Source organism: Mus caroli, unplaced genomic scaffold (assembly GCF_978045245.1).
Source record: "Mus caroli unplaced genomic scaffold, Mus_caroli_1 scaffold_8, whole genome shotgun sequence".
Classification (NCBI taxonomy): Eukaryota; Metazoa; Chordata; class Mammalia; order Rodentia; family Muridae; genus Mus; species Mus caroli.
In genome coordinates, this window is record NW_028227263.1 from 74,447,751 (window position 1) to 74,461,050 (window position 13,300).

Sequence of the window (13,300 nt, forward strand, 5' to 3'; positions counted from 1 at the left end):
TTTTTATTTTTTGCAGCCCCATAGGAAGAACAACAATATGACCTAATCAGTAACCCCAGGGCTCCCAGGGTCTAAATCACCAAGCAAAGAAAGCACATGGTGGGACTCATGGCTCCAGCTGCATATGTAGCAGAGGATGGCCTAGTTGGTCACCAATGGGAGGAGATTCCCTTGGTCCTATGAAGGTTCTATGCCCCAGTATAGGGGAATACCAGGACCAGGAAGCGGGAGTGGGTGGGTTGGGGAGCAGGGGGAGGGAGGAGGGATAGTGGATTTTCAGAGGAGAAACTGGGAAAGGGGATAACATTTGAAATGTAAATAAAGAAAATACCTAATAAAGTAAATAAATAAATAAATGTTTTAAAAAGGTTTTAAATTAAAAATGACATTGCAAAGCCTTTCAAAAACAAAACATTTGATGAGAAGTCTAAGGAAAAGTACCAAAATAATCCCAATAATGGGAAGAGCCTTCTAGGTGCTCCCAGGCACAGACAAGCTTCAGGTGTAGTTAAGAAAGAGTGTGAACAGTGTGGCTGGAGTCCATGCTTAAAACATAAGTGATGAAGTTGGAAAAGAAAGCAGGTTCAGGCCAGCGGATGGCCATTGACATTTTATTGGAACTGCTGGGAGAAGCCCTAAAGAGTACTGGTAAATATTTACAGCATGGCTTTTCAGACAGGGGGAAAAAAAAGGCACAAGAAGTGTGAACATTAAGAGTTGTTTGGAACCCGGCATGGTGGTGCAAGCCTTTAATCCCAGCACTTGGGAGGCAGAAGCAGGCAGATTTCTGAGTTCGAGGCCAGTCTGGTCAACAAAGTGAGTTCCAGGACAGCAAGGGCTACACAGAGAAACCCTGTCTCAAAACAACAACAACAGAAAGAGTTGTTTGGAAAGTTAGTTGTGTTGCATGATGTTTTGAGGGGGCAAACGGGAAGTAGTGTTTCACTGAAGCAGACACAGGTGAAAGAATGTTCTGCTAAAGCAAGTATGTGAAAGGACACGAGATGAAGGATTCCTTGCTAACAACAGGCATCTATTGATCCACCTTACATTGCATAGTTGAGATCCATTTACTGGGACTCCATAGAGAGAAACACACACACACACTGAAAAACAAACAAAACAAAACAGAAAAACCTTCTGGTGGTGTGCTGCAGCTTCTTGCTGCTTTCACAGTCTCAGGCCAATTGGCAAAGTGATGTCAGCTGAGGCAGACTTGCTAAGGCAAGGCATGGGGTGAGGGAAGACCAGTGGAGGAAACATGATGTTTGGAGTGAATATAAATAAGACTCCACAGACAGTGATGGAGGAAGGCTAGGCTAGGCTTGATTATAGAACTGGCTGTGCAAGGCTTGTTGGTCTTGCATCTTGGCTGATCTTCACTTCACTGAGAAAGCCAATGCTGAGAACTTCTCTTGGCATTCCTATTGGTGCCTAAGGCAGAGACCTGACTGTCTCTGCTAGGTAGTGCCACTGCGGCTGATTTGTGTTTGCTAACCCAAAACCACCAATCTGGACTGCTGGTATATCATTGAAGTCCTTCTGGGTGGATCGAGCTGCCATTGCTGGCCTGTGAACTGAACTGCCAATTTCCTGACAACACAGATGGGAGTTGCTCCAAGAACCATTTCTAAACAGGTCCACTTCCCCTGAATCCTTTCCTTCCCACTACCTCTGGTGGGTGGTGGGCTAAAAGGGAGGATAAAGCATTTAAGAACCATCATTAAAAATAGGCTTTGAAAAATTAAAGTTACACATACGTGATACGTTTCAGTTCTCATGGATTTTGATTCTCACTAAAGCTGCTTTCTTTAAGCTAATATAAAGCCAGGATGGCAGAGTTGGCCAGACTCATTCCCATCCTCTCAACACTTAAAACAGCCATAAGAAAGAAGGGGGTTTTGAGAGCCTTTTAAAAAGACCCTTAATGGAACAGATTGCAGAATAGACCCCAAGGAAATAAAAACAGAAGCAGAGAGGCCACACAGACAAAGTGCTACTGCAATCATAAAGCATGTGAATAAAAGTGCTTCAGACCAGGATAATAATACCCCAGAGTGATAAAATGCTTGAAGTGTTTCTAAGAACAGGGCTCTGCTTTCAGCCTTATTAACTTGCCACCTACAGCATTCCTACAAATAAATACTTAAATCCATTAAGTAAATGAGAGCTCTGAAACACAGAGGAGTTAAGTACCTGCCTCGAAGTAAAAAGGAATAAGAGAGATCCAGTCTCAAGGCATTTAGTTGGCCATACTGTACTGCCCCTTAGGTGTGAAGTGCTTAGATTCAAGATGGAGTCTTCAAGCAAGGCCAGGAGATTCTACAAAAGTAGTTGAATATTTGGTAATTAAAGTTAGCACTTATTGCATATATATATATATATATATATATACATACATACATATATCATATACTGTATATGGTAATAAACATATATTATTAATTTTATATATTCAGGATACCCAAAGAAACGACAGTCATTTTTTCTAATATATGAACAAAATAGCTACTCTTTTCCATCTAACATTCTATGAGCAAGTAACTGTCTTCAATTTTTCTCAACCTCAAGATAATACCAAGCTTCCTAAATTGAAGTATTGAATACAATTTTGCTGTAGAACCATGGTCATTAAGAATTTCTAAAAATGACCTAGACTCTACTTCTCAAACTTACTGTGCATACAGACCATATGAGCAGTTATTTTGGTTCCATTTTGGTTGGAAAATTTGGCATACAAGACTTGGCTAGCTCAGGTACTTAGAACTACTATTTCAAGAGTTAAAAATGGAGAAAGTTGGTGAACAATGTCACCTGCATGTCTTAAAAAAATGACACAGGAAAGAGGAATACCTTCTGAGAAACTCTGCAGTGTACCGATGGGGGTGGGGAAGGCCTGTGTGACTAGAGCTGGACATTTCTTGTCTCTGCTTGCTCTCTCTTCCATCATCTGTATGGAGTCCTCTCTACACAGATGGTACAGACAGTCTACATTGGAAGCTCACTTCTTGCCAAAACAGAATGTGGGATATTTGGAGCTGCCAGTCTGTAATCCCATTGTTGAAAGCCATAAAGATATGAGCAGGAAGCAAAGAGGGAAAGATGACAGAAGCCCTATATCCATAATGGATGAGACAGATGAGTCAACAGGACACTGGCTCAACACACAGGAAGTAGATTAAGGGAGATGAACAGATGAAAAAGTCGGGCTGCATATGACTTTTAATACTTGGAAGACTCTGTGAAGGATATACCTTCTTCAGAGAAGCCAGTGAGAGCCCGGGAAAGTTGGTCACTCCTGGCTAAGCATAAAGACTTGAAGATGGAGAAAATACAAAAGAAGACAAACTTGTAAACCCACTGAAGTTTGAAAGCATGCCCCAATCTGGACCCAATTCTCTCTGTCACAAATAACTCACGTTCTTGCAGGAGTCTCCGCATGGATCTAATCAGTACTTACAAATGTCTTATAACAAATAAAACATTGTGCAGGTGACAGGATACCATTTTCTTCATTATGTTGTATAATAGTTAAATGTTTGCCATGCTAGGACAGTTTCTCTTCTTCTGGTTTTAACCACACAAGCTTCTGTGTCATTCATTGCTTTATACAGAGGCCCCTGTAATAAAGAGCCAAGACCAGCCTCCAGTTTACTGTATTCAGCAGTAACATGAGTCTGTCAGTCCAGTAACTCCAAAGAACTCAGATCTGTCAATAATAAAAATGTTAACTTTGAAGTCCACATTTCTCCAAGTGATCCTTGAGGGGATTCTAAGTGCCCTCATTAACATCCATTTCATCTTTATGAATCCCTGAAGCAGGCAATCCAGCTAAGCTATGTCCAAATTCTAACTCACAGGACCATTAACATAAGTGTTATAAACCTAAATACGTTTGTGTTGACACTATAACACAGCAATAGATAAAGAATGCACCAAACATGCACAAATCAATACAAAAGAGTAGATTTAATGATTCACACTATTTAAGCACAACTTCCAGCTAGTCATTGATAGCTCATCTAGCTATAACAATCTGGGGAGCATTTCTAAAGCCTAGCCCTAACACTAAAATACTATAATAAAAATGTATTATAAGAAACTTTAGAGGACACAGTGTAATTCCCCCCAAGAACTTCATGGAATTAGCTCAAGTAGTCAGTAAAATAAGCAAGCAACAGAATCCAGGCAGACTATGTGGGATGGGACATAGAGGGAAAGAGTTAAGTAATCTGAAGTTGCTACACTCAATTATCTGTAATATTCACTTATCAACACAATTATAACATACTTAAAAAACAGCATCTGTGACCCACCAAGAAACATAATCACGACAGGTACCTAGATTATGGACTTGCTAGACAAACATTTCAAAGCAGTAATGATATATATGTGCAATACTAACTGGAAATTATACCCAAAGAAATGGGAAAGGGAAGAGTGTACTACTAAGGATATATCCAATATAGAATATCAACCAAGAGATCCGTGCTATGAAAAAAAAAGAAGCATCATAATTGTGACAACTGAGTCTAAGATCCTTGCAGAGGTGAGGAAATTATTAGCAAATACGATGGTAGAATGGTAGGGTGATCTTAGACTCTTTGGACTGTGTGCTTGTTACATTACTCACTGATGGAACCAAACCCAGACAAGAAGCAACTTAGTAAACAAAGAACTGCTTAGTTTGGCTCATGGTTTTTTTGAGGATACAGGCCATCATAGTGGAGGGTTTGCCAGCAGTAGTATAAGGTGGCTGTCGATACCCACAGCTGTGAGGAATCACAATAGACAGGAAGTAGCATCAAGCTATCTAACCTCAAGACAGTTCCAACTAATGACCAACTTCCTCTAGCAAGACCTTAAAGGTTCCTTAACCTTCAGTAGAGTACCAGACAGCTGGGTACCAAGAGTTCAAACCTTAAGAATATTCTACCTGAAGAAAACAGTGTGAAAGATACATACATACATACATACATGCATGCATGCATACATACATACATACATAGGAAAGAAAGCGAGAACAAAAAACCACAGTCTGCTCTAACACTGAAGATTCAGTGATTCTAACATGCCAGAGAGGAAAATGAATAAGACCAAAAAAATGTAAAATGTTAGGTATCTACATTTCTTGTGTGTTCAAGCTACTTTTAAAAATGTTAAAATATGTTAAGTACACCTTGGCATAGTTTTCCCATGGTTCTGATGCTATTTTCCTCAACAGTCCATTTAAATGTTCTTATCCGAGTTGTCCTTCAATAAAGGGACAGTTTCTATTCTCCCATAACAGTAAAATTATTTGAAACATTATTCTTGATATCTTTATTAATTCAATCTAGCTTCTCCACCAATGCTAAATAGCTGCTTCTAATCAGATGCACATTTGTGCATAATGAATTAATCAGACTCATTGAGACAATAGGATTTAAAATGCAGGAGCACAGACAACAGCATGCACTGTCAGCAAGAGGGTATCACAAACCTAATGAATGCTCCCTGTGGACAGGATGTTGCTTAGTAACTTTGCATAGTGCTATCTGTGCGCTGACTTGAAACTGTGTAGCACAGGGGCAGAAGGCAGGCCTGAGGTACACCACCAGAAATGTTCCGAACAAGATAAATCACTGAAAATTAACTCCATTCGTCTGAGTTGTTATCTGTCCTTTTACTAATGAAGAATACAGGAATCCTAGAAAGTCCAAGTTGATGATTATGTTGTATAAATTAGAAGAAATACTTGGTGTGTGTTTTTTTATGGTCAAAATTTTATCTGTAAGAACTAGCAGAATGGCTCAGCAAATGAAGGTACTTGTTGACAAGACCCAACCAAGCTGTAGAAGAACTGACACCCACAGGGTGTTCTCTGAATCTACACACCAACCATGGTCACACATGGGGTAAATTAAGAAATTAAATGTAATGAAACATTCTAAGCATCTACCTTTGAATATATATATTTATTCTAGGACTGAAGTTAAAAGAGTTCACCTGAGAAGATTGTTTTGCTTTGAATGAAAACATTTATCCAATGTTATTATGCATAAAATTAGATATTTCAGATACCTCTTGGGTAGTTGGGCAGTTTACAGACTATATAAGATGTTTTGCTTACCTTAAAAGGGTTTAATGATCAATCTGTGTATAGACAGGTGGTCTTCCCATATCCTCCACTAGTAATTCATTGTTATAATAATTCCAACAAATATTTTTTTGCGTGACTGGGAAGGGAGTACAAGAGAATGGAGACAAGCCACTTCCATTCCATGCCATTTAGACCAGTTGAGAGTTTGTAGAATAGAAAGAAGTGGTATTATTTCATGGCTGTAGCTGAGAAGTGAAGAAGCTGAGTTTCACTCCAGGAAGACATACTTATATGATTGTTTTGTTCTGCCATCATATCAATGAACATATCTGTCTAGTTTAATACAATTTTATGGGAGGTATGACAAAAAAAACTGGTTTATTTCCCTGTGTACATCAGGACTATATTGATTAGAATGCAGTAGAATATTAAGTGTTAATTTATTCGTGATCTTCCAGCACTGCATACGCAAACCAACTGAAAGGAAAATGAAAGCAGAGGATTCCTGATTTCTTTCATCAGTACTAAATATAGTGTTTTAATTAAGTAAACTAATTTTATGTTATTGGTTACATGGTATATTTCAAACATATGTAACATGCTGAGTTTAAATCAAAACCAATTCTCATTCAATTGGGTAAATGTTATGAAGTTTTTCAAAATGAATAAGTATAGCTAATGTGGGCCACTTTGGTTCTATGAAGTTCCACTAAAGAACAAAACCAGTATTTTAGAACTGGGAGCCCTATGACAGCATAAAGACTCAGCAAGAATCTGTTCTTGGATCTCTCTCTCTCTCTCACTCTCTTATTTGGAAAAGGAAATGTGATGCTTGCAAAATGAATTCGAAAAACTGCCAAACTACAATGTCCACAAATAGTTTTTGCTACAAACAGACACGTGTCTCAATAGAAGATGTGCCTAGTCCTACTGCAACTTGATATGCTAAGGAGATCTAATACCCATGGGAGACTTCCCCTTTTCTGAGAAGAAAGGGATTGGGGGTGAGGAGGTGAGAGGGAAGAAAGGGACTGGGAGAAGAGGAAAGGGAAGCTATGAATTGGATATATATAAGAAGTCTTGCATACTTCTTAAAGCTTTAAGAAACTGATTTGGCAAAGCTTCCTGCTAAATCCTTTAAGAAGTCTAGCAATCCTTTCATCTTAGCTCCAAACTTTGTCTCTGCAACTCCTTCCATGGATATTTTATTCCGTATTCTGGGGAGGAATGAAGTATCCACGCGTTGGTCTTTCTTCTTGATTTTCTTGTGTTTTGGAAGTTGTATCTTGGGTATTCTAGGTTTCTGGGCTAATGTGCATATCAAGTGACTTCTTTTGTGATTGGGTTACCTCACTCAGGATGATATCCTCCAAATACATCCATTTGCCCAAGAATTTCATAAATTCATTGTTTTTAATAGCTGAGTAGTACTCCATTGTGTAAATGTACCACATTTTCTGTATCGATTCTTCTGTTGAGGGACACCTGGGTTCTTTCCAGCTACTGGAACCATCCAGAGACTGCCCCACGCGGGGTCCATCCCATAATCAGCCACCAAACGCAGACACTATTGCATACGCCAGCAAGATTTTGCTGAAGGGACCCTGATATAGCTGTCTCCTGTGAGGCTTTGCCAGTGCCTGGCAAATACAGAAGTGGATGCTCACAGTCAGCTAGAGGATGGAACACAGGGCCCCCAGTATAGGAGCTAGAGAAAGTACCCAAGAGCTGAAGGGGTCTGCAACCCTAAAGGTGGAACAGCAATATGAACTAACCAGTACCCCCAGAACTCATATCTCTAGCTGCATATGTAGTAGAAGATGGCCTAGTCAGCCATCATTGGAAAGAGAGGCCCCTTGGTCTAGCAAACTTTATATGCCCCAGTACAAGGGAACGCCAGGGCCAAGAAGTGGGAGTGAGTAGGTAGGGAAGCAGGGCAGGGGAAGGGTCTAGGGGACTTTTGGGATAGCATTTGAAATGTAAATGAAGAAAATATCTAATAAAAAAAGTGGGAAAAATGTGCCAAAATATTCAATCAGGATTTTAAAAAAAGAAAAAAAAAAGTCTAGCAATGAGGGAAAAACAAAGCCTGCTTCACTCTGCCTATGCCGGTATTTTCAAACTTCTTCTTTTTTTTTTCTACCATCTTTTTACATAGGTATTTTCATTAACATGCTAAAAATACCTTCTGGGAAGTGTAGGACTTGGTTATGTTAATGAGGCTCAAGAAACAGTCTAGCAGGTACCTCCAAGAGCCAAGTGGTCTGGCTGCTAGGTTGAGTAAGTAGCTCCTTCAGCTCCTTGTGAACTGACAGAAGGAAGACTGCCTTTCCAGCTCAGAATCCCAGCCTCCAGGTGCTCCTTCACAGCAACACTTAGCCCACCTCTGTAACTCTGTGTAATGAACATTCCTTCCACTAGCCTGCCAGCAATACTAAACAATGCAAAATCTACCCCAGATTTACCGCTCAGCTGTGTTCCAAACTGCATAACACCAAAAAAAAAAAAAACCAAACAAACAAAAATAACAAGCCCAATGGTGAAGAGATCGACTATAAAGTGGTATGGATGGATTTGGAAGGAGTGAAAGGGAAAGTTCACTTGATGATTGACACTCTCCTGGGAGACCCAAGGATGGCTGAATTAATGGAGAATATCATCTGTGGCACATTTGGTTGTGCTACTGGTTCCAAGGGAAATCTATAAAACAAAAAGGAGAGTATCAAATGTATCAGGGAAACCTCCATTTTGTTTAGCACGCAACAGAATTTTAAGAAGGCAGTGAAACTACAACATAGGATATTAGAAAGTACTATATGAGGTGATACAGAGAGAACAGTTTGACCTAAGTATGGGTGATCCACAATGAGAAAAGATAACATGTAGCTATTAGACAAGAAGGTGGAAGGCAGTATTGGTGAAATCCTTTCATTTGTCATGAAACAGGAAGTGAGTTTGGAAAAAGGAAAGTAGCTAGTCAGTGAGCTGGGTGGAATTTGTTCCTGTACACCCCACTCACTGAAGGTGAACAGATCGAGCTGGTGTAGGCCTGGGGTCGTCAACCTTACAGTCTAGTCTCTTTGGCTCAAAAAGCCATTCTGCAGGCTTTGGAAACAGAAATCTGAACACCAACTCAGCCACAAAACCCTCCACCTACAATCTGCCCTGCTTTCAAGATGTGCTTGTGCAATGGTGTCAAAGAACCAACTAATATCTTGTTTAACTTCAGGCCCATGCCAGGAGAGGGAACCCATGTTCTATACTGCTTAGATGGCCAGGAACCAGAGACTGAATAGCCAAGAGACCAAGGGTAGAATAAGGGTAAAAATATCCTAGCCGGGCGTGGTGGAGCACACCTTTAATCTCAGCACTTGGGAAGCATAAGCAGGCGAATTTCTGAGTTTGAGGCCAGCCTAGTCTACAGAGTGAGTTTCAGGACAGCCAGGGCTACACAGAGAAACTCTGTCTCAAAAAAAAACAAAAAATTCTAATGTTATTCTGCTATACTCATAGATGGTGCTTTGTCCAGTCATCACCAGAGAGACTTCCTCCAGCAGCAGATGGGAGCAGGTTCAGGTCTCCATTAAGTCCCTTCCCAAGGAGATCAAGGAACACCATGGAAGAAGAGGGAAGGTGAGGGCATGGGGAGCTAGAAGGAGTGTAGGGGGTGGGAATGTGGTTGGTATGTATTGCATGATAGAGTTTATTTTCAATTAAAAAGAAAATGAAAAGTAGCTAATCACTAAAAAGGCCACAGCATAGAATTTCTTTTCTCGAGAATGGCTACTCCCCCGATGTGAGAAATGTTGTTAATATCTGGCTCAAGCACTCTGATACTTAATACCAACCATGGCACTCACCCCTACAAAGAGGAAAAGTCCCGTTATCCAAGCTTGTGCTTCTGAGAAGGCAGGGTACCCATTCACATGACCAGGGTACCTAGAATAGGGATGGCAGAAGTAGGTGATTGTAGAGGAGGTAGAATTAATGCCATGGGCACATTCTTTTTTCATTATAAGACTGTTTGATACTCTCTCATTTTTTTAAAAAAATATTTTAGACATACAAACATTAGGTTACAAAGCTGAAATGACATTTCCTGATTCGGGATTAATTTCTCAGAGTTTGCTTGTTGCTCCAGCATTTTAAGTTGTTTTTCCATTCATTCATTCATTCATTCATTCATTCATTCATTCATGTGTGTGTGTGTGTGTGAGAGACTATGTGTCTTTGTGTGTTACAATGATGATTGGTGGAAGATAACAATATAGACATTCAATTTGTGGAGGATACAATAATGAAGAGGGAAGCAGTGGTAGAACGTCTAGGCAGGAATCAGTATGCACGAGGAATGATGGTTAAAACAGGACAGCGTTATACTAGAAGCAAAGACGATGGACTCACAGGACCTGTGTCCCATGGACTGTGGTTAGCTGCCTGTGAACTGCAGGCTATGGACAGCTAAGGTGATTGACATTAGTGCAGAGTTCAGAGGGTGTAATCTCAGCAGAACTGACGCTTCTATATCTTTTGTTGTATTCTGTCCCTCCCCCCAGGAAATCTCACTAACATCCTTTCCCTGGGAGCATTTTATCTTTCAGATAAAAATGAAGATAGGGTTCCATTGAGGAGCAAGCAATTGTTCTTGAATGGGCTTTGGCAGAGCATCACTGGATAATCTTTGTCTGTGTTCTACAGCTAACTATACCTGCTGACCTTCCTTTTAACAAAAAGAGCTAGCAGGGTGGATATAGGGAATTCATATATTATAAAACACACACACATATTATATATATATATATATATATATATATATATATATATATATCTTCCAGATTGAATGCATAATCCTGGGCAAAAGTCATATGTAAAATAAATAGAATTTCTACCACATATAAAATGTATGTATCTCTTTTTCTTATTCTTGGTTTATATGAAGCTTTATTTTGTGACACCCGGGTCCTTGCCCTATGACCATCTTCAGTCCTGTTTTCATTATGTTTAATAAATGTCCATTGCTCCTAAAAGAGTCAGAAGAGACAGGAAAGTAAGAAATAGATGTTCAAGGCCAGAAAACAATCCAGAACAAGTGTTCATTAACACGATTTTGCTTTCAGATCCAAGGACCCGACTACTGCCCGAACCTGGAGCTGTGGCTTCGCATGTCCAGACCTGGAGCTGTGGCTTGACATGTTTACGAGTCTCAAGAGCTGTGTTCCCTTAAGGAAACCGAGTGTGGCCATTTGAATACAATCTAGTCTCCCTCTTTCACTTCTAGAAGTTCCCTTTAAGGACCTCAGGAGCCCTTGTTTTCCTCAGCCTGGCATCTCTGATTTCCTTGTTCCCCCAAGAATCAGATGTCCTGAGTTTAAACTGCCCCTGCCCTGCCCCAGCACAGGAGAAAAGAGGCATGGGAACAGGTAGTGGGTCAGACTGATAAAAAGGCTCTGCCCTATCAGAGCAGAGTGGACAGAGAGACCTATTCTGAATACCAAGTAGTGGGTCACCCAGGACGATAGCAAATGATGGCAGCAGGATTGAGGACAGATGTGCTTGGATTGTAGCGGGCAGGGACACTTTTTATTCAGAGAAGCAATAGTGGTGGAGGCAGCGCAAGGGTCAACAAGGAAACCTGAACACACAGAGTGAACAAGGATAGGAGCAAGAAGGGGAGAGAAATGTGTACTCAGAGATAAGGTGAACTTTGCAGGAACTGGATTTGAAGACAGAGAAAAGGTTCTGAGTGCTGGGATGAGCAGAGAAGAGAACGGCTGAGGTTCTCCCTGGAAACAATGTAGCAGGATTGTACACACCGAAGAAATGTTGCCAGGAGCTCAAACCCTCTACCTAGCTTCATTTTGTTTCCCGGGACTACCTCCCTGGGGCTGCTTCTCACATTTCTCTCCCTTTCTTCTATCTCTCATTGCTCTAATTTCTCTCTTGATTTACAACCCAGGGCAGTAGCATGGGCTTGAAATGGTCTAATTTCTTCACTGAATTTTATGCTTTGTATCTCATTTGATTCTTGAACTCTGTAAGACATGCATAGCTATTTGCATCTATATATCTCTTTCTGTGTATGGGATGGGGGTGGAGGTAGAGTTGGGGTCGGAGGTGGGAGTATAGCCCATTGCTGGTGGGAAAGCACCTTTGTATAACTATCTGCCAAGTAATGAACACCACACTACCTGAGAGTCAGATTCCAGTCTCTCTCCACGGTTGTGGAAGCTTTGAGGTATTATATCTGACCAGCCAGCTAACACATTCGTCTACCACAGTTCCAAGGCTGCTGGCAGCAAACAGTAGACTGAAAGTCCATCCCAGTAAGCAGTTTTTTCACCGACTTATTTGCATGTCGTCCATTCTGCTGGTGTATTAACAACCTGCATAGAAACGTGTCTAGTATAAGCAACTTTAAGGAGGAAACCTTTGCTTTGGCTCCTAGTTTCTGGCATTTGCCACTTGGTCCTTTGGGGCTGGGACTACTCTGAGCCTCATAGGGAGCAGGCAGGTAGGCTAAAACTGCTAACATCATAGCATCCAAGAAGCAAAGAGGCAGAGAGGAATGGGTGGGAGTCCACCATCCCCTACAAGAATATTTCTCATTGAACTAGCTTCCTTTCACTGTGCCTTGCTTCTTAAAAATTCCTTTACTGGAGCATCCTGTCTGGCCTCAGTGGGAGAGGATGCACCTAGTCCGGCAGTATCTTGATGTGCCAGGGGATGTGATGCCCAGATGGGGGGTATCCCTCTTCTCAGAGGAGAAGCAGGGGTGGGGAGGGAGGAGAAATGGGGAGATGATCTGCTTGAGGGGTGCCTGGGAGGAGGGAAGGGCTGATACTGCAATATAAATTTAATTAATTAATTAACTTTAAAAGATTCCTTTATCTCATCATAGTGCTATTAGCTAGAGGCAAAGCCTCAACACTTGCACCTTTGGAAAAGGTCAAACTAAGACAGCCACCAAGATCCACTGAATAATGCAAATAAGATATAATGGCTACAGATACATAAGATAAGTTGCCATACAGAGGAAGAAACCTAAGCCAAAGGAGCCTGATTCTTCTATCTTGGAGAATAAGCATGCCTGTCTTTTGATCTAGAAGTGGGTATTATCTCTGTATTCTGAGTGGACAGGGTTGTTTTGTTTTTCCGTTGGTATTACACATGACCTAGGTTAACTTCAAACCACTACACAGCTGAGGGTGCCCCTAAACT

The 13,300-nt window shown here is 40.8% G+C and overlaps 1 long non-coding RNA gene across 1 annotated transcript; it reads left to right on the forward strand.

Annotated features, from left to right (window-relative positions):
• The first annotated feature begins 6,966 nt into the window (after window positions 1–6,966).
• LOC147002959 (uncharacterized) lies at window positions 6,967–11,330 on the forward strand. Its single transcript, XR_015047730.1, has 3 exons — window positions 6,967–7,094; window positions 9,596–9,715; window positions 11,200–11,330. It is a non-coding gene; the product is annotated as an uncharacterized LOC147002959 (long non-coding RNA).
• Window positions 11,331–13,300: the final 1,970 nt, after the last annotated feature.